This window comes from Aquarana catesbeiana, linkage group LG01 (genome assembly GCF_042186555.1).
Source record: "Aquarana catesbeiana isolate 2022-GZ linkage group LG01, ASM4218655v1, whole genome shotgun sequence".
Lineage (NCBI taxonomy): Eukaryota > Metazoa > Chordata > Amphibia > Anura > Ranidae > Aquarana > Aquarana catesbeiana.
This window is the reverse complement of record NC_133324.1, coordinates 742,560,520-742,587,532: the sequence shown is the minus strand read 5'-3', so window position 1 is coordinate 742,587,532 and position 27,013 is coordinate 742,560,520. Positions and strand designations below refer to the sequence as shown.

Genomic DNA, 27,013 nt, shown 5'->3' with positions numbered 1-27,013 from the left:
CATTCAATGAGGATTCTCCGTGTGTAGAGATAATCGGAGGGAGAACAAGTTCAAACATGTTCTCCCCCGATTATCACTGTTTCATAAACTGTTTATCGACTGTGATCAGCGGTGATCCTCGGGATCACCGCTGATCACTGCTTCATAAACGGACACCTTAAACCTATTTACAAATTTGGAAACATACCATCTATAGCCTAAACAACGTAAAAATATAACAAACAGTAATCCATCCCATGTAAATTTTGTTAACACCTGCAAGACAAGAATTCATGTCTAGACTGCAGGAAACAATGCACAATGAAAGCTGTTTATTTACATAGTACAATTTACAATCTGTTGGAAAATCTCTGAAAATGAGTGTCTATTGTGCTTCTTTCTGCCAAAAAAAGGGAACTGATTAGTGACTAGGTGTGCACTGCTAATACGTTGGAGGGAACATTGTGCTGAGTGCCAGCAACATGGCAATTTGTTGGTGAATGTGCAGATATCCTATTGCTTAGGTGCGATTTGCAGCTTGGAGGTCACTGCCCTTTGCACCACCATGGTACATAAGTCTGACAGTGGAGCAAGGTCATGCTGTTTGGTGAATTCACCTTGCAAGCAAGACTTGGGAAATGAGTGTAAAAAATTGTAATGAAATAGGTTAAAATTTTGACATCACTTCCCTAGCATAAAACACATCAATTATCATTTTTTTGCTATGTGATTCGTCAACAAAGGAGAGAGTTTACAGCAGTTCTGTGTTGCACATTCATTATTCAGCATGCAAATGTAAAGATGTAAGTCGTCTTTCTTCTGTAATCGATGGAGCTGTGGTCTGTGCAGCATCCTGTGATTAGACAAAGATTTACTTACATTTGGGAGGGATTAGGATCCAGTGGCTGCTGCTGAGACAAGAGGTGATTTTGATTTGGTCGTTGCTGTTTGGCGGTGAATGGAAGACTGCAGTGTGTATGCTTCCTGCTCACTTTCTCTATGCTGTACCCTGCATCCTTCCTGCATCCACTGCTTCTGTTATCTGTGACCTCTGCTCTGCTTCAAGGCTCTACACATATTATGTGATGTGCAGCAATGTGCTTCACCACCTCCTGCCAGCTAGTAATGACATCAGGGAGAATAATAATGATGGGTATCTATCAAAGCTTCCCAGCTGCAGGCTACAGAAAGCTGCTTCATCAAAGAATGCGATTAGCAACAGCACACAGCTCAGAATGAGGGGTAGTTCCACATGCCTTGCTCTGAAATGCAGCACTTCTATGTGTGCTATTAGACCAGCGATGGACAACATGGGCCGTAAAAATGTAATTCATCTGTGAGATGGCTTTAAATAAGGCAATAAGTACTTTATAGCTTATCAACATCTGAAAACCTGCAGTCACTTAGGTATTTTCTGTGTTTTAAAAGCATTTGGCAACTTTGCATATGTACTTCTAGAGTATATTGAACCATTGTGGGTCCATTAACTGCCAGCAATCAATTTTTAATTTATGGTTTTGTTATTCATGTTTCCATTCATTATGTTTTAGAAACAAATCCATCCAGACATCCATCGTCAATTCAAATTTAACTCCACTCCAAGCCAAATTCTATCAGACTTATTTGATAAGGCTAAGTAATGTCGTGCAATCATGATTTATAAAGAACAGTATAAAAAGCAATTGGAATGTATTTTTTAAAGGAAACCTTCTGTAGCGATGTAGTTGCCGCTATTAACAAACAATCCACCAATTCACCCCGCTGCCAGACTTCATACATCACTTATGCTGCGTACACATGACCGGACTTTCCGGCAGAAAAGGTCAGACGGAATCATTTCATCGGATAGTCGATCGTGTGTGGCTTCATCGGACTTTTTTTTTCAAAAATTCTGACGGACCTAGAAATAGAACATGTTTTAAATCTTTCCGACGGAGTCAATTCCTATCCGGAAAACTGTTCGTCTGTATGCTATTCCGACGGACCAAAAACGATGCAAGGGCAGCTATTGGCTATACTGGCTATTGAACTTCCTTTTTCTAGTCCCGTCGTATGTCATCGCGTTCTTAACGAACGGACTTTGGTGCGATCATGTGTAGGCAAGTCCTTTTCAGTGGAGCTCTGTCGGAACTCCGTCGGAAAGACCGTCAGAGTTTATTCTGACGGAAAAACCGGTCGTGTGTACGCGGCATAACAGAGACCATGAACAGTCTTTTGCTGGTTTTGTTTTTTGTTGTTTTATTGGGGGGTACAACTTGGATAGGGAATAGGGATATGGGATGCCTATAGAATCTTTAATTGCCGTCATATCAGCCAAAAGATTGGATGTGCATTTATAATGAGTATGAATCTCCTCCAGCATCTACATGCAGACTGTTGCTCCTCCTCTGCATCACTCCCGCAGACTTTTTCTTCTAAGAATTCCCCATCAGTCACCGTGTAAAAGATGAAGACATCACTTTTGACCGTGTAAAAGTGATGGTCTCAGAATTTCTTCTCCTCCTGCTCAAAACTTATTTCCTCCTGCACAAACTTCTTAATACTGAGGTAAATTAATGTTACATGCTCTTCTATAGACTAGAAGGACCCACTCTGAATGAGTCCAAAAGCAGGCTCTGGTCGCTTGCTGCTACTGGGCCTGAGGCCTGCAGTACCTCTCCCCAGAGACCCAGTAGTTTAAAAGCATTTCTGTATTGGATGGTGGACTACTGTTCCCAGCTAGCCCAGCTAGCTGAGGGCACAGGATTTCCCAGCTAGCCCAGCTTGCAAATCCTGTGCCCTCAGGCCACATCGACTTGACACATATCCCCACAGTCTCTCCTCTGATCCAGGACTCCCCATCATTCACTGTGTAAATGATGAAGACTTTGCTAATGACCGTGTAGAAGTTCCCTCACAGACTTCTTTGCACATCCACCCCTCCACTGTGGTATCATTCACCGACCTTCCACTGCCCTGTGTCCTTGATGAGGAACATGACTGGACCATACGTTCCGACAGCTTTACCTGCCCCTCTGCTCCAGGAGTTCTTTACCAATGACCATGTGGTGACAAAGACATTGTCAATGACCGTGTAAAGGCAAAGTTCCTTCACAGCTCTCCCTGGGCCTTGTCCTGCGATCGGTACACCCCCCAGATGGGGTGCCCTCCTCCTGCTGCCTAGTATTCCATTCCTCACTTCACTCAGCCGACATCTCCCCCCAGTGGCATGTTACCTTAGCTTATAAAGGAGGCCCACCCCTGCCAATGCCAGATGGGGATTGGTCAGGGCTCCCACATGAGCTGCCTGCCACTCCAGTTCTAGGCCCACCCTCTCTTCTAGAATATTCTCCCTGGAAGCAGGGGAGGCGCCTCAGAACTGGAGCACAGATGGTCACACCCACTGCTACTCTGACCACTCCCAGTCCCCAGATCAAAACAGACAGGCCTAGCTTGCAGCATAGGCCTGCCTAAATTTTCCTGTGATGACAGTTCCTAGTAAAAAAAACATTACTAGCACCTACCTATTGGTAGAGGGTGCTACACTTCTATTAAAGAAACCTGGAGGCTGACCTCTCCTTCTGAAATTGCCAGTTGTCTGGTCACCTTTCTAAGCTTCAATACTTTAATCTGCCGACTTGAGACAAATATGCATATCCCGTAGGAAGTTCTGACTTTACTGATCTGCACACTTGTTCTAGGCCAGCAACTTAGAATCTATGGAAGTCAGTGGGTCAACATAAAAAGCAGGCAATCAACATTTTCCAAAGGAGGTCAGCAATGTCTGCCTTCATATTTATCATATATGACGGGTTTACTTCAAATGATCTGAATACAGCAAACTAATATCTGATTAGTTGCTATAGATAATTGCACTTTGTACCTCACTGGTCTTTGAGATATCATATGCAATAATGGTATACAAAATTGCATTACAGTTAGAAAACACTAACGTGTTTCAGGTACTGAACAATGGCAAAAATGACATGGGACATAGTGGTCACATCAGGAACTGTGTTCCAAGGATTCACAGAAAAAAGACAGGGAGAAAATGGCAACAGCAACGGGGAGCGCATATCTCACATGGCTCAAGGAGGGCATACTAGAAGTTAAATCTATGGCTAGAATTCTGTGTGCTCCAATTTAGTACAGTTCCACTATAAATGATTTAACTACACTAATAAAAGGATGTATTCTAATGGTCTGTCTAGTTTTTGAATAAGCGCAACAAAGAGCACTAAGGTGCCAAGGTATGAAGAAATGTTATTCTCTAGTACTAGTACTAGTGATTGTAACACTTGCATTCCATATCTGACAGTGAACATGGTATAAATAACACAAAAAACTCTGCAGGTGGCAAAGCTGGTGGAAAAGTTTCTTTGTTACATTGGTAACATCTGTCTAATTTATCTCAATATGGGGGCAAAAGTTTGCAATGCACTATGGGCTGCTTGAACGTATGTGTAAAGTGTCTGTTGAGTATGTCTACTTACAGAATCTATATGTTTTATATCACTTGACAAAACAGAAAGTGTATTGTCAGCTCTGTTTATAACCATTGCAAGGTCGCCTATCCATATACAGTACCTTCAACTGGGCCACCCTGCAGCATCTGGGGCAGCAGGCTTCTCTCTGAACATGTTGTCACTTTAATATTGTATATAAGAATATAAAATGAATAGCAAATTATGTTATCAGTTACATGTAGAATGTGTTGACTGATATTGTTTAAAGTTTATGGAACTGTGAAACCACAAGGATCCTTGTTTTTAAGTTTTGGGTAAGTCAAAGTGGCATGTGGGGCCTATAAAAGAAATGCGGGCTTGCTTCCATAGATACAACAATAAAAGGAATTTATAATTAGGTAAAACCAAGTAAAATGCCTTGGATATGTACATTTGTGTATATTTAAGCGCTTCAATACAGGGCATTTTCACCCCCTTCCTTCCCAGACCAATTTTTAGTTTTCAGTGCTGTCGCACTTTAAACGAGAATTGCGCGGTTGTGCGACGTTGTACCCAAACAAAATTGACGTACTTTTTTCCCCACAAATAGAGCTTTCTTTTGGTGGTATTTGATCACCTCTGCGGTTTTTATTTTTTGCGCTATAAACAAAAGAAGAGCAACAATTTTGAAAAAAACACAATATTTTTTACTTTTTGCTATAATAAATATCTCAATTTAAAAAAAAATAAATACATTTTTTCCTCAGTTTCGGCCGATACATATCCTTCTACATATATTTGGTAAAAAAAATCGCAATAAGCGTATATGGATTGGTTTGCGCAAAAGTTATAGCGTCTACAAAATACGGGATAGATTTATGGCATTTTTAAAAAAATTTATTTATTTTTTTTTTTACTAGTAATAGAGGCGATCTGCGATTTTTTTTTTCGTGACTGCGACATTATGGCGGACACATCGGACACTTTTGACACATTTTTGACACCATTCACATTTATACAGCGATCAATGCTATAAAATTGCATTGATTACTGTATAAATGTAACAGGCAGGGAAAGGGTTAACCACTAGGGGGACACAAGGGGTTAATTATGTTTCCTAAGGGAGTGATTCTAACTGTAGGGGGAGAGGACGCACAAGGGGAGGAGACCATTCAGTGTTCCGCTGTACTGGGAACACAGATCGGTCTCCTCTCAACTGACAGGACGTGGATCTGTGTGTTTACACACACAGATCCACGGTCCGGCCCGGTTAACAGGCAATCACACACACACACCGGGTCCCGAGTAATGCCGCGGGCGTGCGCGCGCGCGCCCCCTAGACGGCTGGGAATCCCAGAACGTCATATGACGGCCACCCAGGATGGGAGATCCCATCTCAGGCCGTCATATGACTATGGCTCGGTAATGAAGTGGTTAAAGTGAGAGTCTTTTCAGAATCCTTTTATTATAAATATATAAGAGATCAGTTTAATGTAAATAATTTATCAGTGTATGTTTATTGTTCTAAAACCTTATATCTGGATATAGCTTATGTTTATATATGTATTACAGGGGGTCCCCGACTTACGAACATCCGACTTACGAACGACCCCTACTTACGAACGGGGCCCGAATGACGTCACTGCTGGCCGAATCTTCCTCTCCTGAGCCTTTCCTCCGTTCCTGTCTTGGCTGCGGGTCCCCTTCGTCCTCCTGCCTGCCCATCCACAGGCCTGGTATGGTCCGGTGGCTTGCCAGGCCGCTGAAACTGCCCGTCGTGGCCGAGGCCTTGTGCGGCCTACGAAGCCTCCACGATCCCCGGTCTTTCCTACGCCGCTGCCCCGCGATGGTGCACCGCGGCCGGCCGCCCGGCCGGCCGGCCTGCCTGGCCTCTGATGGCTGCTTTCACCATCCATCTCCCTGCTGTGCCATACAGTGTACCTCTCTGCAGTCTCCTGTTGCTGCTGCCATGAAAATAGTGAGAGGGGAGAGCTGTGCTCAGCTGTGATCCTGGACTCCTGTTTTGGAAGTGACAGGGTCAATAAAGAGAACCTGTCACCTCCAATTGCTATCACACAGGGAATTGTTTCCTCCTGTGTGATAGCAATAAAGTTAAGTGAAAAAAAAATTGATAAAAAAAATAAAAATAAGAAATAAAGTAATAATTAAATTAATAAAATAAAAAAAAAAATTAAAAAATGTAAAGAATAAGAAAAATAATATTAAAAATAAGAAAATTATACAAAAATAAAAAAAAGTAAACGACAAGCTACAAATAAATACAAATAAAAAAAAGTGATTAAAAAGTAAAAAAATAAAAGAAACAAAACATATTTGAACTAACCATGCCACCCCAGCCATCCGGTTGCCTTTCTCTGTTGATTTGGGTTTACATCCTGTCTCTGAGACTAGATTTGCACTTAAAAAAGGTACTGTTCCGACTTACAAACAAATTCGACTTAAGAACAAACCTACAGTCCCTATCCTGTTCGTAACCCGGGGACCCCCTGTATTTGCTTATTACATATGCAGGCTTTTCTTCCTGCCTTTTAGTGTTACACAATAGTCATGCATTACTGGTTCTTCTCACTAAGCTGACCCAATGTAAACAATGCACTCCATGGGTGACTGATATATTTCAGGGTTTAATGCTCATTTAGATTAGAGGTGCAAGGATATTATTTAGCCTAGGGCTCAAAATATCAAGTCCTGAGTCCTACTAGCCAGGCCTTAAATTGATTATAAAGTCTTGTGTTTTTTTCTATAAAAATAATAAACATGCTATACTTATGTGCTCTGTGCAGTGGTTTTGCAAAGAGCAGCCCAAATCCTTCTCTTCTCGGGTCTCTCTTCTGTGCTCCTGGCCCCTCCCTCCTGTCGAGTGCCCCCACAGCAAGCAACTACCTATGGGGGGCACCCGAACCAAGTCACAGCTCCCTGTGACCATTCAGACAAGGAGCCATGTACTGCCCCACCCCCATCTCACTCCTGATTGGCTAGCTGACTTTGATTGACAGCAACGGGAGCCAATCCTGCCTGTGGGTGGTCATCACATACAATGTAGGATTTATAGCCCTGCATTGTACGTGGTGACACCAAGGACCCCAAAGAGGAGGCAAGCATTTGTGCATTGCAGAGGAGTAGGGATGAGCCGAACACCCCCCTGTTCGGTTCGCACCAGAACATGCGAACAGGAAAAAAGTTCGCTCGAACACGCGAACACCGTTAAAGTCTATGGGACACGAACATGAATAATCAAAAGTGCTAATTTTAAAGGCTTATATGCAAGTTATTGTCATAAAAAGTGTTTGGGGACCTGGGTCCTGCCCCAGGGGACATGGATCAATGCAAAAAAAAGTTTTAAAAACGGCCGTTTTTTCAGGAGCAGTGATTTTAATAATGCTTAAAGTCAAACAATAAAAGTGTAATATCCCTTTAAATTTCGTACCTGGGGGGTGTCTATAGTATGCCTGTAAAGGGGCGCATGTTTCCTGTGTTTAGAACAGTCTGACAGCAAAATGACATTTGGAAGGAAAAAACACATTTAAAACTACCCGCGGCTATTGCATTGCCGACAATACACATAGAAGTTCATTGATAAAAACGGCATGGGAATTCCCCCCAGGGAAACCCCGAACCAAAATTAAAAAAAAAAAAAATGACGTGGGGGGGTCCCCCTAAATTCCATACCAGGCCCTTCAGGTCTGGTATGGATATTAAGGGGAACCCCGGCCAAAATTTAAAAAAAAAATGACGTGGGGTTCCCCCTAAATTCCATACCAGACCCTTCAGGTCTGGTATGGATTTTAAGGGGAACCCCGCGCCAAAAAAAAAAAAAAAAACGGCGTGGGGTTCCCCCAAAAATCCATACCAGACCCTTATCCGAGCACGCAACCTGGCAGGCCGCAGGAAAAGAGGGGGGGACGAGAGTGCGGCCCCCCCCCTCCTGAACCGTACCAGGCCACATGCCCTCAACATTGGGAGGGTGCTTTGGGGTAGCCCCCCAAAACACCTTGTCCCCATGTTGATGAGGACAAGGGCCTCATCCCCACAACCGTGGCCGGTGGTTGTGGGGGTCTGCGGGCGGGGGGCTTATCGGAATCTGGAAGCCCCCTTTAACAAGGGGACCCCCAGATCCCGGCCCCCCCCCTGTGTGAAATGGTAAGGGGGTACTTACCCCTACCATTTCACTAAAAAACTGTCAAAATAGTTAAAAATGACAAGAGACAGTTTTTGACAATTCCTTTATTTAAATGCTTCTTCTATCTTCCTTCATCTTCTTCTTCTTCTGGTTCTTCTGACTCTTCTGGTTCTTCCTCCGGCGTTCTCGTCCAGCATCTTCTCCGCGGCGTCTTCTATCTTCTTCTCCTCGGGCCGCTCCGCACCCATGGCATGAGGGGAGGCTCCCGCTCTTCATCTTCTTCTTCATCCTCTTCTCTTCTTCATCTTCTTCATCTTCATCTTCTCTTCTTTTCTTCTGCGGGCCGCTCCGCATCCATGCATGGAGGGAGGCTCCCGCTGTGTGACGGCGTCTCCTCGTCTGACGGTTCTTAAATAACGGGGGGCGGGGCCACCCGGTGACCCTGCCCCCCTCTGACGCACGGTGACTTGACGGGACTTCCCTGTGACGTCACAGGGAATGCCACAGGGAAGTCCCGTCATGTCCCGTGCGTCAGAGGGGGGCGGGGTCACCGGGTGGCCCCGCCCCCCATTATTTAAGAACCGTCAGACGAGGAGACGCCGTCACACAGCGGGAGCCTCCCTCCATGCATGGATGCGGAGCGGCCCGCAGAAGAAAAGAAGAGAAGATGAAGATGAAGAAGATGAAGAAGAGAAGAAGATGAAGAGAAGAGCGGGAGCCTCCCCTCATGCCATGGGTGCGGAGCGGCCCGAGGAGAAGAAGATAGAAGACGCCGCAGAGAAGATGCTGGACGAGAACGCCGGAGGAAGAACCAGAAGAGCCAGAAGAACCAGAAGAAGATGAAGGAAGATAGAAGAAGCATTTAAATAAAGGAATTGTCAAAAACTGTCTCTTGTCATTTTTAACTATTTTGACAGTTTTTTAGTGAAATGGTAGGGGTAAGTACCCCCTTACCATTTCACACAGGGGGGGGGCCGGGATCTGGGGGTCCCCTTGTTAAAGGGGGCTTCCAGATTCCGATAAGCCCCCCGCCCGCAGACCCCCACAACCACCGGCCACGGTTGTGGGGATGAGGCCCTTGTCCTCATCAACATGGGGACAAGGTGTTTTGGGGGGCTACCCCAAAGCACCCTCCCAATGTTGAGGGCATGTGGCCTGGTACGGTTCAGGAGGGGGGGCCGCACTCTCGTCCCCCCCTCTTTTCCTGCGGCCTGCCAGGTTGCGTGCTCGGATAAGGGTCTGGTATGGATTTTTGGGGGAACCCCACGCCGTTTTTTTTTTTTTTTTTGGCGCGGGGTTCCCCTTAAAATCCATACCAGACCTGAAGGGTCTGGTATGGAATTTAGGGGAACCCCACGTCATTTTTTTTTTTTTTAATTTTGGCCGGGGTTCCCCTTAATATCCATACCAGACCTGAAGGGCCTGGTATGGAATTTAGGGGGACCCCCCCACGTCATTTTTTTTTTTTTTAATTTTGGTTCGGGGTTTCCCTGGGGGGAATTCCCATGCCGTTTTTATCAATGAACTTCTATGTGTATTGTCGGCAATGCAATAGCCGCGGGTAGTTTTAAATGTGTTTTTTCCTTCCAAATGTCATTTTGCTGTCAGACTGTTCTAAACACAGGAAACATGCGCCCCTTTACAGGCATACTATAGACACCCCCCAGGTACGAAATTTAAAGGGATATTACACTTTTATTGTTTGACTTTAAGCATTATTAAAATCACTGCTCCTGAAAAAACGTCCGTTTTTAAAACTTTTTTTTGCATTGATACATGTCCCCTGGGGCAGGACCCGGGTCCCCAAACACTTTTTATGACAATAACTTGCATATAAGCCTTTAAAATTAGCACTTTTGATTTCTCCCATAGACTTTTAAAGGGTGTTCCGCGGCATTCGAATTTGCCGCGAACACCCCAAATTGTTCGGTGTTCGGCGAACTTGCGAACAGCTAATGTTCGAGTCGAACATGAGTTCGACTCGAACTCGAAGCTCATCCCTACAGAGGAGGCATCGCTGGAATGGTAGCATGGATTGAGGAAGCCTGCTGGACCCAGGTAGGTAGGTATTACACCTCATTCCTGCATCCCTAGACTAATTGAACATTTAACCCTTACAGTGTGAGGGGGACTCCACTGCAAGTAGTTAGGCGAATCAATGTAGTGGTCAATCTTCCCTTCATCTATTTACTGATCTACGATTAATACAATATGAAATATATGGGAGAAAATTTTATGTAAACACTTAAAAAATAACTGAAAACAAGTGCTTACTCAAATGACATTGCACTTTCCCTTTAACAGAAAAACAAGACAGGTGATTTTGGCATTTTACAGCATGCAAGCTTTAAATATTCCAAAAATCTGGGACTGCTATTTACCTTCCTGTAATGTAAATAGGCCGTGATGAGGCATTAATTAATTATAACTTTATGGATGCCAACAAATGGCCATGCCAACGTCTTCAGCAGATGACTTAAAGCTGAAGCATGGCCAAAAATGATTTTTGCACAATACAAATGCAGCGTTTACCCCCAAAGGAGCGGCTTAATATTTGCTATATCCGTAATTCACGTTTACTACTCAACCCTCACAGCCCATAGATTTAAAAGTCACAGTCCTTAATGCTTTTTCTTAATGCGTTATTCATCAACATAAACTGGGATGGGAGAAGGTCTTCCTTTGAGATGCTCTTTTGTTACATTGTCATCTTTCAATGAATCATATAGGAAAATCTGAGTGCAATTGCGGGTAGTCAAGAATTCATTTTTAAACGACCTCTTCAATCAGGGACGATGGAAGTAGATTTGATAGAGAATGAGTTGATAAAGAGTCACTCTGAATAACTTCTTCATCTGGATAACTTTAAAAGGAACGATCCATATCTCTACATGTGTGCTTGCAGCTTCACCGCTACCTCTTTACCACTACTTCCCACCGACATGGTACTTCTAAATTAAGCTAAAGGAGAGCCAATCTGAATAACTCCTCCCGCTTGACTGATTGGAATCCCGGGGTAATGCTGAACTCAAAGTCATAGGCCATTACTGCCCATCTCACTGACTTGTGCACCAAAAACCCTCAGTCTCTGGCAGTACCTTTCCCTTGGGCTTTCACTCTCGTGATCAATAGTCCATGCGCCACTCACAAACGATCGATCGCCCAGTTTCCTTCCGCTTTGTTGCTACTTCACCCGCAATGATCCTCAGTTTCCTTTATCTCTTTGTGACCCGTTCCCCTCCCCGCAGGGACGGCCTACGACATCCATGACTACACGCGGCAAGATGTCGTCTGTTCCTCCATGAGGACTGGATCTCCACCCTTCTCGCTAAGGTGAAGCTCCATTGGCTCCCCGAAGGGGAAAACCTCCAACTTCCCCTCCGGGAACCAGGCTGGCTCTCTCGCTCCTCAGAGCAGGACTGGACTGGACTCGACTTCCACCGGAACCATGTGACCCCGCTTTTATATGAGAGTCCCGGGATTACAAAGCAAATTAATAATTGGCCGAAACCAACACATAAACCACCTGTCACTCAAATATGGAAATCAAACAAAACAGGCTTGCTGCAAATAGCATCAGCCTGTCTAAATTTACCTGTAACAGAAAGCTAACAAGAAAGGTCACCTACTTAAAAGTAGGTGCCCGCTACACAAATATCGCAGTTGCACAGTAAATATAGGTTAGCTGTAATGATGTATGCCCTGTCCCTGGCTGCTGCAGGGTTTGTTACATATCTTACATTTATGTGCCGAATGTCCAGTGGTGAGACTTTTCAATCAGTGGGAGGTGTTCTGTGTTTGGAGAAAGGGAGACAGTGATGTTCACCTCCCATCTCCTCCAATCACAGTGCACCTTGCATTCACTGAAAAGAATGCAAAGCTTTTTATGAATGGAGGAGGTGTCCAGCAAGTGACCCACAGTGATCAATGTACTGCAGTCAGGGCTACAAGTCTCAGCTCTGCTACCCGAGTAAAAGAAAGATATGTAACAAATACTGCTGCAGCCACAGACGGGGCACACATCATTAGAGATAACTTATTTTTTACTATGCAAATGCCAAAAATCATTTTTTGTCACGCTTCAACGTTAAAGAATAAAATATGATACATCCCAATGATCTGTTACCATCTGCTGTGCTGACCTATTATTAGATTTGAGCATACAAAGAAAATATTCAAACTCCAAAACAGGGATTCATTCTGACACAACAGTAGGTACAGCTACAAAATAAGTTAAATTCAGCATTTAGTTTATTTCTCTGTCAGTCTAAAAGTATACTGCAGCTCTTTATTGCTAGCTGAAAACCTTATAATACAAGTTCTGAAACTCTGAAGCTGGCCATACATCAGTAGAATTTTTTGTTTTACATTTTTCATTTTCAGAATATTTGTTCGATCTTCTAATTGTTGGTGGTGAGAAAATTAGAAAATTTAAAGGAGTAGAATGCTACATTTTTCTTGAACGGAGGAAATTCAAACCGTGAATGTGTTTTTTGTTTGGAATCTGTTTAACCACTTCAATACTGGGCACTTATACACCTTCCTGCCCACGTCAATTTTCAGCTTTCAGCGCTGTCGCACTTTGAATGACAATTGCGCTGTCATGCTACACTGTACACAAACTAAATTTTTATCATTTTGGTCCCACAAATAGAGCTTTCTTTTGGTGGTATTTGATCACCTCTGGGATTTTTATTTTCTGCTAAGTAAATTAAAAAAAGCCAGAAAATTTTGAAAAAAAAAGTTTTTTTTTTTGTTTCTGTTTTCTCCTTCTCTGATTAGGCTGCACTGACGGGCACTGATAAGGCGGCACTGATGGGCACCGATGAGGTGGCACTGACGAGCATTCATGAGGTGGTACTGATGGGCACTGATGATGGGCACTAATATTCGGCACTGATGGGGCACTGATAGGCGGCACTGATAGGTGGCACTGATAGGCGGCACTGATGGGTACACATAGGTGGCGCTGATGGGCACTGAAAGTCTGCACTGATAGGTGGCATGAATGGGCACTGATAGGGGGCACAGATGGGCATGGATGGGCACTGATAGGTGGCACTGATGTACACTAATGGATGGTACTGATGAGTATTACTGATTGGCAGGCATCCATTGTGGGCACTGATTGGCATCCATTGTGGGCACTGATTGTTATTCCTGGTGGCCATGGGTGGCATACCTGGTGGTGACTAGTGGTGGGTATCCCTGGTGTTGTCCCTGGTGGTCCAGTGTGGGCATTCTCAGGGGGCTGCGCTGATAATCAATCAGCACAGACCCCCCAGTCAGAGGAGCAGCCAATCGGCTCTCCTCTACTCGCGTCTGACAGACGCGAGTGAGGAAAAGCCAATCATGGGCTCTTCCTGTTTACACTGTGATCAGCCGTGATTGGACACGGCTGATCACGTGGTAAAGAGTCTCCGTCAGAGACTCTATACCTAGATTGGTGTTGCGGTGTGTCTGACACCGCAAAAACAATTGCCATGATCTGTGCCCCCAGGGGCGCTCAGCGGCTTGTTATCCTTGAAAGACGTCATATGACGTCCGGTCAGGATAACACAACCACTTTGCCGACGTCATTTTGCTATTTTGGCTATACATATATATATATAATGTAGCAGGACTCCTTATTTTTTTAACATTAACCACACCGTCTGTCAGTGTATTGAGCGGTGATAATTTATCACTGCTTAATAAACTGACATCTCTGTGTTTCGGTGAATTTCTGGTACTGTAATCTCGTAAAGTCTCACGAGATTCCAGTATCAGAGGCCATTCTCCACTGTTTGAAGCCTTTGTAGATTGCTTCACTCCTCCAAAGGTGAAGCGATCTACTCCGCTTCATAAACTGGCACACAGAGGAGAAAGATCTCCACTGTGAATGCCGGAGAACGAAGCAGTGAATAGATTTCACTGCTTCATAAAAGGACACCTGAGTTCCTTATACAGCTGAGAACAGAGATTATGTGATCACTTTTAAAAAAAGGGGAAAAAAAAGGTATTTATAGTTTTTTCTTATATGTACTTGCCTTTCTTTTCTATTTTAAACTGAATGGGTTGTTTTACAAAGTGAGGGTTTACATACAATTTAATTTTTCAGGGATACCAGACAGGTAGCAAGTTTGGTTGACATTTTAAAGGCTTTAGTTAACTCAGTAATGGCAAGATCAAATCCTCGGATAAACAATTTTTCAGGATTTATCGAAGGTTGGAGTGAAATTTCACTGGTGTGAAAGCTTAAGGCTCTTCCTCATTGCTGCAAGCAGTTGGATTAAAGTGTTACTAAACCCAGAAACCTGAATTCACTATATCTGGTCTCCCATAGTACACAGAACATGGAAATGCAATTATTTTATAAATATAAACTGCTAAATAACTTTTCTCATCAGCTGTATATAGCAATCTCGTGACTTCTATCAGTGCTTGGTTAAAACTTGTAGGAGGAGTTTTCATACTGCACTGGCTGTCCTATCAGGATGCAGGACCCCTGACCCTCTATCGGGACAGTGCTGATTGGCCCTGTGCTGATCACATGCACTCTCCTAAGAAAAAAAAAACTCTCTAGCAATACAAACCAAACTGAGCAAGTGCAGCCTGACTCCACTAACTCTGTATTATCCGGATATGTTTTGGAGACAATGCAATAAGAGGAGGATCTGTGCATACAGGATCAAACAGCCTTTTTAAACAATACAGAGGATTAACCCCTTAGGTTCCACAGTGAGTGTGACAAGCATGTTTTAATGCATATACAGACAGATTTTACTGTTTTGGGTTTAGTAACGCTTTAACCCCTTCCCGACCGGCGCACGCCGATGTACGTTGGCAGAATGGCACGGCTGGGCAAACCCGTACGTCCCTTTAAATTTTAAATTTGTGCACGCTGGCCGGGAGCTCCGTGAGTCGGGTCGCACGTCCCGCGGACTCGATCGCCGTGGGGATACCCGCGATCGCCTCACGGAGAGGATGAATGGGGAGCTGCGAATGTAATCAAGCATCTCCCCGTTCTGCCTAGTGACAGTGTCACTGATCTCTGCTCCCTGTGATCGGGAGCAGAGATCAGTGACATGTCACATGTAGCCACACCCCCAACAGTTAGTAACACTCCCCAGGACATACTTAACCCCTCCCTAGCCCCCTAGTGGTTAACCCCTTCACTGCCAGTGTCATTTACACAGGAATCAGTGCATTTGTATAGCACTGATTGCTGTATAAATGACAATGGTCCCAAAAATGTGTCAAAAATGTCAGATGTGTCCGGCATAATGTCGCAGTCACGATAAAAATCGCTGATCGCCGCCATTACTAGTAAAAAAAAATTAATAATAAAAATGCCATAAAACTATCCCCTATTTTGTAAATGCTATAATTTTTGCGCAAACCAATCAATAAACGCTTATTGCGATTTTTTTTTTTTTTACCAAAAATATGTAGAAGAATATGTATATTTTTGGGGGATATTTATTATAGCAAAAAGTTAAAAAATAATGCGTTTTTTTCTTTTTCTAAATTGTCGCTATTTTTTGTTTATAGCACAAAAAATAAAAACCGCAGAGGCGATCAAATACCACCAAAAGAAAGCTCTATTTGTGAGGAAAAAAAGGACGTCAATTTTGTTTGGTAGCCACGTCGCACGACCACGCAGTTGTCAGTTAAATCGACGCAGTGCCGAATCGCAAAAAGTGCTCTGGTCAGGAAGGGGGTAAAATCATCTGGGGCTGAAGCGGTTAAGAAATATTTTTTAGCCACAAAAAGCTGTCACTTTGACCATCGTTTTTTGGCTGTTTTTGGCCTATTATTTTCTATTACTGGCTACTGGGTACTTTTTTTTACAGTATTATTTTGCTTCTAATCAAAGCTAAATTTTCAATTATGACTCGAAAGAGCAATGTCATGTGAAAAGAAAAAAAACTGCTGCAGGTAAAAATTCTGGGCACCTAGAGGATATTATTTACATAGATTAGGTGCAGTTGACCATACCGCCAACATCAACAGTGCCTTGCAAAAGTATTCACCCCCTTTGCTTTTTACCTATTTTGTTACATTACAGACTTGTTTTTTTAATCTGAATTATATGTGATGGATCAGAACACAATAGTCTAAATTGGTGAAGTAAAATTAGAAAAATATATACATAAAACTATTTTTCAGAAATAAAAAACTGATAATTGGCATGTGTGTATGTATTCACCCCCTTTGTTATGAAGCCCATAAAAAGCTATGGTGCAAACAATTTACCTTCAGAAGTCACATAATTAGTGAAATGATGTCCACCTGTGTGCAATCTAAGTGTCACGTGATCTGTCATTACATATACACACCTTTTTGAAAGGCCCCAGAGGCTGCAACACCTAAGGCACCATTAACCAAACACTGCCATGAAGACCAAGGAACTCTCCAAACAAGTAAGGGACAATGTTGTTGAGAAGTACAAGTCAGGGTTAGGTTATAAAAAAATATCCAAATCTTTGATGATCCTTAGGAGCACCATCAAATCTATCATAACCAAATGGAAAGAACATGGCACAACAGCAAACCTGCCAAGAGACGGCCGCACACCAAAACTCATGGGCTGGGCAAGGAGGGTATTAATCAGAAAGGCAGCACAGAGACCTAAGGTAACCCTGGAGGAACTGCAGAGTTCCACAGCAGAGACTGGAGTATCTGTACATAGGACGACAATAAGCCATACGCTCCATAGATTTGGGCTTTATGGTAGAATGGCCAGAAGAAAGCCATTACTTTCAGAAAAAAACAAAATTGCATGTTTTGAGTTTGTGAAAAGGCATGTGGGAGACTCCCAAAATGTATGGAGGAAGGTGTTCTGGTCTGAGGAGACTAAAATTGAACTTTTTGGCCATCAAAGAAAACGCTATGTCTGGTGCAAACCCAACACATCACATCACCCAAAGAACACCATCCCAGCAGTCGGGACTGGGAAACTGGTCAGAGTTGAGGGAAAGATGGATGGTGCTAAATACAATGATATTCTTGAGCAAAACCTGTACCACTCTGTGTGTGATTTGAGGCTAGGGCGGAGGTTCACCTTCCAGCAGGACAATGACCCCAAACACACTGCTAAAGCAACACTTGAGTGGTTTAAGGGGAAACATGTAAATGTGTTGGAATGGCCTAGTCAAAGCCCAGCCCTCAATCTAATAGAAAATCTGTGGTCAGACTTAAAGATTGCTTTTCACAAGCGCGAACCATCCAACTTGAAGGAGCTGGTTTTGCAAGGAGGAATGAGCAAAAATCCCAGTGATAAGATGTGGCAAGCTTATAGAGACTTATCCAAAGCAACTTGGGGCTGTGATAGCCGCAAAAGGTGGCTCTACAAAGTATTGACTTTAGGGGGGTGAATAGTTATGCACATTGACTTTTTCTGTTATTTTGTCCTATTTGTTGTTTACTTCACAATAAAAAAAAAAACATCTTCAAAGGTGTGGGCATGTTCTGTTAATCAAATGGTGCAAATCCTCAAACAATCCATGTTAATTCCAGGTTTGTGAGGCAACAAAACACGAAAAATGCCAAGGGGGTGAATACTTTTGCAAGGATCTGTATCGTGATCCTACTTAGTACACTGAGCTTTGTGATTGGCTCAATAATAAACAACCTCAAGTACATACAGAAGCACACAAACAGTTAAATAAAATACATGTAGAATAAAAATTATACCAAATGTCATAAAGACATTAATCTTGCTCAACCACAATATAACAACTGGACACTTTGCCATTCACTAATTACATAAAATTACCAAGTTGGTCAGAGTCCAGATAATGTTTCAGAACATTATACTAAATTCAATTTGAATGTGTCCATTAGAGTGCTACAAAGAGAGAGAGAGAGTGAGAGAGAGATTTAGGTAAAATGTACCCAACCCCTCAGCAATGGAATAGTTACTCGGCAATGGAAAAGCAAAAAAAGAAACTCCATAAGCCTGCTCTACCACTCTGGTAATATGCCTGGTGAGGATATATTTCATGTTGTAGAATAGCTTGAACCAGGAAAAGTTTGCATAATGGAACCTTTAGGGTATAGGATAGGGAGGTCTACTTTTTATACCTTGGTATCTGCTTGCTACCGCTGTTATTTAATACATACAAAGGACAATGTTCAGTGTGCAGTAACCCTCAGCAACCTGATGGGAATTATCCAATTAAACTATTACAATCTGCCTGGCTGCTATGCGTCAACCTGGTCATATATGACCCAATGCTAACCAGTATGAGCACTGCCTGGTGACATTCAGGTGAGGACTGTGATAACAAGCACCTCTGGCCATATGGACTGCTCTTTATTCAGCTTGTTGGGAAATCAATCTGATTCTGTTTTCTAGGTAGAAATAGAATGAAGAAATCACTGAGTGTGCTCTGCATTTACCTGTCCACCAGGTCACACAGAAGATTGCGGCAATCCCTAACAGGGCTAAGGGCAAACATATGTCTCAGCTCCATTCTAAGTCAGACATCTGTCTATCTATGGGCAGCCTCACTATTGCCTTTTAAAAAGTCATTAAATAAAGCGCTGAGTGCATGAAAAAACAGCAAACAAATGCACAATGACTGCACAAAACATGGAGCAGATGGAGCATTAAATTGTTCTCTGACCATAAACCAGTTTCTGCGTCATACACGGTAGGCAGAACAGCTGGATAACAATGCACTTTGCAGTATTATGTATTTAGCTCTGCAAACATCCCCAACAAATCTATATTGATATTATATTGTCTGCCGCTACAATTTTATCACCACCAACTGATGCTGCAAAGCAATCTGACAGGTACATGAAATAAACAAACATATGTGATTCAAAGTCATAGATTGCACCCCCCCCCCTCCCCAGTGCTGAAATAAGTACATATGCATGCACACATACAACTGTCCCATGCATACCATTCTAGGTCTTATGGGGAGAGTGCCAGCATGTATCAGTACTTCTCCACTTCATTATCCACACAAGAAGAAATGGAAATGTATTTACCGTAGCTAGACAGTATGCAATGGAAAGCAATGTTCACTGTATGGGAGACTGAGTTGTGGGGAGCTCAGCAATGGTCTGCAGTTATCTGTGGCTCTGAAGTATCTAGAATATGAGCACACACAAAGTTTCCTTTCATTCAGTGGCAGCAATTACATATTCAGGACTTTGCAGATAAGTGCTCTGCCTCCCACAGAATGCACCTAACAGAATGGCAGGGCTGCCTTAGTGACATCCAATCCTGCGCACGCTGCTGGCGAGACGTGTAGCCACTCTCTCATTGCCATTCACCTCGTTTCCCTCCAAGGCACCTGTCTCAGTAGGGAACAGTTTCCATGGAAACTGCAGATGAAGAATTTTTCCTCCCAGAAACAGTCACCATGGAAACAAAGCCTCATGCTACTGAACCGGGCTGCCATATTGTACACAATACCTATAGACACCTAGTAACCCATTCCTGAAGGAGCATAAACAAAGATGATTGGTATATTGACTCGTGACGTGACAGTTCTAGGGTAAGTTTAAATAGACTGAAACATCTTCAGCTTTGCTAAAAAGAAATTATAGCAGATATTCTCCAAAATGTGGAAAGTGATTGTGAAAGATGATAGTAGTGCTCAAGAACAAATAAAAAGAGTGTGTTTTATTGCTATACAGATTAAAGAAGTACTCTCACCAAAATATTAAACTTTTATTTAATGCCTCAGGGGACCAAGTGCATACACTTTGTCGTATTGTGATCTGTGGCCCCATGGCAGAAAATAATTCCACCTCTTTATTGCTGTTACTGCTGGCTGTAGCTCTACTGCAGTCTGAAGCCCAATTTATGGGTGTAACTTTTTGGGAGGTACAGCCAGCACTTAGCCACCTCTCCCTTTCCAAGCTGGCTGTACTATTATGAATGAACAATCAATCAACTCTAATGGGCTGTGTGATATAGCTCTCCCAGCTGCTAGTAGACATACATTGCACCGGCAGTTCTATCACACAGCCCTGACTGTGCTGCTTGTTTCTTGGAATTGAAGATATTGCAGAACAGATCAGTCAGTGCTTTGGGGCTGTGTGATCCATCTGTGGATAATTGAAGTCATACACAGCTGATAAACAATAAGCGCTGTCGGAGTCAGTGTCATGTATGACACAGCCCTGTAATGCTGATTGTACATTCAAAATAGTAAAAGTTCAGCGCTGTGGGGCTGTGTGATCCATCTGTGGATAATGATAGTCATACACAGCCACGGCAGATCGATTATACTACCCCATAGCGGTAAATGATTTGTTATTATTATGAATGAACAGTCAGCAATGCGGACTGTGTCATACATGGCACTGGCCCCAACAGTGCTGATTGTTCATTCTAAAGATAAAAAGATCACTTAGCATTGTGGGGCTGTGTGATCCATCTGTGGATAATTGTAGTCATACACAGCCATGGCAGATTGATTACACAGCCCCACAACGCTAAGTGATGTTTTATTATTTTGTCGGGGCTAGTGCCATGTATGACACTGCCCCGCAATGCTGACTGTTAATTCATAATAATAAAAAATAATTTACTGCTGTGGGGCAATCAATCTGCCATAGATGTGTATGACTACCAATAGATGAATCACACAGCCCCTCAGTGCTGACCGATCTGTTCTGCAATATTTGTCAATTCCAAAAAACTTCAATAAAGTAAAAAAGAGCAATATTATCTTTGTTTCAGGGTTTACAGGGTCATCATAATGAGGCTTACATATAATAAACAATAGAATAAAAACACATACATACTGAGCCCTACTCCTCAGGGAATTACCAAAGGACTGGAAAATGTGAAAACATGAGTATCAAGTTCACAGTATGCCTAGCACTTATATGTAATGCGGCGTACACACGAGCAGAATGTCCGACAGAAAAAGTCAGCCGGGAGCTTTTCATTGTATATTCTGATCGTGTGTATGCCTCATCGGACTTTCTTTTTTGAAAATTCTGATGGACCTAGAACATGTTCTAAATATTTCTGACGGAACCAATTCCTATCGTGAAAACCGCTTGTCTGTATGCTGTTCCGAGGGACCAAAAACGACGCATGCTCTGTCTGAAGCAAGTAAGAGACGGAAGCTATTGGTTACTGGCTATTGAACTTCCTTTTTCTAGTCTCGTCGTACATGTTTTACGTCACCGCGTTCTTGACGGTAAGACTTTGGTGTGATCGTGTGTATGCAAGACAGTTTCAGCGGAATTCCGTCGTAACTCCGTTGGAAAAACCTTCAGAATTTATTCCAACGGAAAAACTGGTTGTGTACACGGCATAAGAGTTCTAACTTAAAAGATGTGCCATAAAAATTATCCCTAGTTAAGTTTTTTTTCAAGAGTTTACAGAAAAATGGAAATCTCTTCTTTAAATGGTAACTCCACTTTTGTGGGGGAAAAAATAGCAAATAAAGAAAAAAATAATAATGGAATATTCAATCCCGAAACAAGTCATATTGTAATTGACCACTAGCCGCCTGCCCACTGTCATATGATGGTGGGATGAGGCAGCTCTCGTTCTGGGCGGACGTTTTATGACGTAATCGCCTTCCTGAGCCACTAGGGGGCGCTCCGTCACTGGGGACCTGGTGCGCGTGCCTGGCAGCCGCGATGTCCGCCGGGCACCCGCGATTGCACAGTAACTGAGCAGGATCATGGATCTGTATATGTAAACACACAGATCCATGTCCTGTCAGAGGAGAGGAGACCGATGGTCTGTCCCTTGTACATAGGGACACCGATCGGTCACCTCCCCCAGTCAGTCCCCTCCCCCCACAGTTAGAATCTCCCTAGGACACACATTTAACCCCTCGATCACCCCCTAGTGTTAACCCCTTCCCTGCCAGTCACATTTATACAGTAATCAATGCATTTTTATAGCACGGATCGCTGTATAAATGTGAATGGTCCCGAAAATGAGACAAAAGTGTCCGATATGTCCGCTTCAATATCACAGTTACAATAAAAATCGCACATGGCCGCCATGACTAGTAAAAAAAAAAAAATAATAAAAATGCTATAAATCTATCCCCTATTTTGTAGACGCTATAACTTTTGCGCAAACCAATTAATATATGCTTATTGTGTTTTTTTTTTTACAAAAGATATGTAGAAGAATACTTATTGGCCTAAACTGAGGAAAGTTTTTTCAAACTTGTCCCTCTTCTTTTGTTTATAGCGCAATAAAAACTGCAGAGGTGATCAAATACCACCAAAAGAAAGCTCTATTTGTGGGGAAAAAAATGATAAAAATTTCATTAGGGTGCAGTGTTGCATGACCGCACAATTGTCATTCAAAGTGCGACAGCGTTGAAAGCTGAAAAATGGCTTGGGCAGGAAGGGGGTGAAAGTGCCCTGTATTGAGGTGGTTAAATGTTATTAAAAATTACCTTTTCTTTTCAATCTGCCGCCGCTGTCATTTTCTGAAAATAAAATGCATTATAGCTACCTGGAGTTGTTCTGTACACAGAATGTGTATTGAACACCCCCAAAAACTTAATTTCCTGCTTGTGTGATTGGCTCACTGATTTTCCCAGAAGTCTGCACTAAGATACAAATCAGATGGCAGGCATCCCCTGGAATACAAATGTCATTTTTGGTGAGATACTCCCAATAGGAAAATGTCTAAAAGGTTGCAGGCGCAGCAGATTTCCTCATTAGTGCTCTGCAGGAGCACAGCTGATTGATAATTATGAAACCACTACCATCAGGCTCAGTTTCCCATATGGGCACAGAGAAACACATAGGGATTTCTTCAGAATGACAAAAGGTAGGAATCTGTAAAAAAGGTTGTTATAATCCCTGTAATGTACATAGATCACCCAGAGGGGAATGTTTTTTTTTCTGAACAAAAGTGGAGTTACGCTTTAATGGTGGCTCAACCATGATAATACAGAGAGAATCCACCCAGTAATGTAGGGCCACAACCCAGACTTTTGTCTACAGTGATTTGTAAACTGAAGTCTATCAGAAGAATTGTTGTATGTTTATAGCCACACTGCAAAACCAGATTTCCTCAGCAGATAGTGCTGCAGGTGAAATCTATGACTGCAACTCCTGGAGCTACTTAAAGGGTTTTAGTTTATCCTTATGAGAAACCTCTAATGAGAACAATATGAGGGCTGCCACTAATGTTCTCAGCTACTGAAAATGTTAGCTCCATGACTGTTATACATATTTCATGACTTCTTTGAAATATGTCTGTGGGAAAAATGTGTGAAACAGAAGGTTCCCCGTTTACTCCGCTCCTCCTCTTGACCCGGACCAACAAAACCAGGCTCTTATATCACAAAAGATGATCCAGATTCCAAACTCCTTCTCTCCACTCCAAGTGAACTAACATGTGTAGCGCTACCCCCGCAAGGGCCACTGTAATATACGGGTCTTCTGTCCCACACCAGTGATGGCTCACCCTCACCTGGATCCAAGTAATACCAAAACACTGTTTAAACTTTTAGCTGGGCTTTATTAGAACTAGCAATAAGCCCCGAAAAGAGATAAACTGATTAACAGAATACAAATATTAAATGCATGATATAATACAACTGCTTAGTAAAGGAAAACAGGTTTTGTGTTCGTTCACTTTAACCGCCAGTGGGAGGACTTGCCTGAAATGCACTGAACGAGTGGTGAACGAAACTGTACAATACAATACAAAAATAATGTTCAACAATTTCCCAAAAGTGATATTACTGACTATAAGATCCTACCTAGGTCTTGTAGGTTCTAGCTAACCACTGGCCGGTGGGAATTCTATTCACACAAACACACAGAGAGTCTGCCAGTGTTGGGGCCCTTTAAGTCCTGTGTTTGAGTACTCAGACTTTTGTGAAGTAATATTTGTAATCCACAGAATAGAAAGGGGTATCTTCGCAAAGTGTCACAAAGATTAACAAATGTGGTGATCCAACTTCAGATAGAGCTGCATTAGCAGTAAATAGGACCTAGCAGGTTTAAGCAACATCCACTTACACAAGGATGGCAGAAGATCTCTCACCATTAGATGCACTTGATATAGCTTCCTTCCAGCAATTGGTAGATTGATCGCTGTCTCAGTCAACTGGATGGCGATGGTAGCAACACATGCCACAGAAACCTCCAAACAGGATAATGATGATGATTGCTGCAGTACTGAAATTCATCTCTAGATTTCTCTGCACTGTTAGCACATCTTCAGTAATCAGGCATAATAACATACTGCAAACTCCCCTCTCAAGTGTGCACATTCCTTTAGGAGAGTCACAGGCTCTGAAAGTGCTCAGGAGATAAACACATGGGATCCTTTTTCTGTCTGCCTGCCACAATGCCAGTAAGTGACTGATGACTGGTAGAACTGGCACTTCTAAAGAGACAGCTTCAACCCCTCTTCATAGAGTCGCTTCAGAACCTTCTCTAGACGCTCCTCATGTTCTTCCAAAGTCCTCCAAAGACAATTATGTTGTCTAGGTACACTAACACTTCAATTAAGTTCATATCACCAACAGTCCGTTCCATCAAGCGTTGGAATGTAGCAGGGGCTTCACACAGATCCTGTGGCATCCGTTCAAACTCAAAGAACCCCACTGGGCAGATTAAAGCGTTTTTCTCCCAGTCATCTGGATGCATCGGGATCTGATGGTACCCACTTCTCAGGTCCAACACCCTGAACCATTTGGCTCCTGAAAGGCATTGCAGGACATCTTCTATTTGTGGAGTGGTGTACTGATCTGGGGTGGTTCTTTTGTTGAGAGTGCGATAATCATTACAGAGCCGTAATGACCCATTTTTCTTCCTCACCACCACAATGGGAGAAGCATAGGGACTTCGGGACTCCCGAATAACTCCTGTCCTCTTCAACTCCGCAATATGTTCCCTAAGGTCATCTACATCAGCTTATGGGATTCAGTTCCAAACCCAAATTTGTCTTCTGTGGGTCACCTTCAAGGATAACATAAGGACCAGGTTGGTCCCAATTCAGTTTGACTGAAGCCTGCAAACATGCTACTTCACCTGGCTGCAAGACCTTTTCCATCTTGTCCACCTTCCACAATTTTCCCACTCCTTCTGTTGGTGCCTTTTGTTCCTAGACCAATCGCTGGTACACTGAGTGCAACATCGGATGTACACTTTTAGCTGCATCCTCACCCTCTGAGACCTGAGGAGTGAGTAACCGTCGAACCAAGTCAGTGTTCGTCCCCACAATCAAGGAACTCCGATTAGCCCCCGGGGGGCAGGGACATACAATGGCCAATGTGTCGGAAGTCTCTTTCTGCCCTACAACAGATGGGCCAAATTCAAGCTTGACTGGAAGATATCCATCATAGGGGAGCTTCTTAGTTCCTATACCCCAGATCTCTAGACTTTCTAACTTCTGCAAGGGCAGGTGTTTCAAGTGTTTATCATAGTAAATTAGAGTCACTTGAGCACCAGAGTCTAGAAGGGCTTTTGTATATACACCTTCCACCTAAACTGGCACTATAGGAGAAGGACCCACCAGCTTGTCAGGGAACTTGCTTGGCTGTTTTGATGCAGCTCGCTCGGCTGTTTGGGCTTGAATCCCTCTTTTGGCCTGGGCCCGTTTCCGTTGTCGTCTGGACTGACGGTTTTGGTTGTGGTGTGCACCAATCTCCCGTGATCTGGGACCCAACTCTGAGAGTAGCTTGGGTAGCCTAACTGAGGCTTTGGGTGAGCCTTGGTACAAAGGTTTAGGCCTTACCCGCCCTTCATTTAAGACTTGTGAACTGGAGCGAGTTGACTTAGATGGGCACCCAGCTGGCTCCCTCACCAGGGCCCTCTGGAGTTTCCCTCCGGCTTATGATGTACTCTTCGTGGCTTTGGTGGGCTGGGACAGTCACGTTGATAGTGACCAATACCCCCACAATTATAGCAGACCACTGAACTAAAGCGTTCTCCAGCAGGAACATTCTGTATTGCCTCTGCCCTAGTTGGTTTCAATGTCTTTCTCCCCTCTGGTATGGCAATTCTGGCAGACAGCGATGTCATCAACTCCATCATCTGTGACATCTGAGTTTTCAAAGCCATTACTTTGGACTGGACTTCTACTATGCCCATGGTTCCTACTTCTACGGTGAAACCGCATGTGAAGCACTAGCAGGTTTTTAGCCTTAATAAAAGCCTCTTCATCTAGGTTAGTTTTGACCAATTTGGAATAAGTCAATGGCTTGTTCTGGTCTCTAGTCCAAAATTTCAACATTATGGGATCCAGTGGGAGTGCTCCTTTAAGAATTTGATCCAACAAAGCTTTGCTTGCATGACTTGGCTCCATGCCTCCTTTTAGAATGACCTGGTGAAGGATTTTATCCAGCTGCTGGACATAAGCGGATAACTCTCCTCCTTCATTTTGATAGGTGTGTGAGGACATATAAATTAGCTCAGCACAATCCTCCACCCCTCCAAAAACCTCTCGTAAAGCTTCTAGACACTCAGTGGCTGTGCAGCCTGGCTTGTCCCTTTTTAGATTTCTGATTACATC

The 27,013-nt window shown here is 43.2% G+C and overlaps 1 protein-coding gene across 2 annotated transcripts in view; it reads right to left on the bottom strand.

Annotated features, from left to right (window-relative positions):
* The window catches only part of TRIM2 (tripartite motif containing 2), a 219,081-nt gene extending 199,409 nt beyond the window's left edge, over window positions 1-19,672 (bottom strand). Inside the window, exon 1 of one of the 2 annotated variants that reach the window (XM_073605295.1) lies at window positions 19,531-19,672. The gene's annotated coding sequence lies outside the window, so the exon portion shown is untranslated. Of the gene's footprint in view, window positions 1-858; window positions 1,191-19,530 lie in introns of those variants that run through there. The other variant, XM_073605279.1, reaches the window with a different exon arrangement.
* Window positions 19,673-27,013: the final 7,341 nt, after the last annotated feature.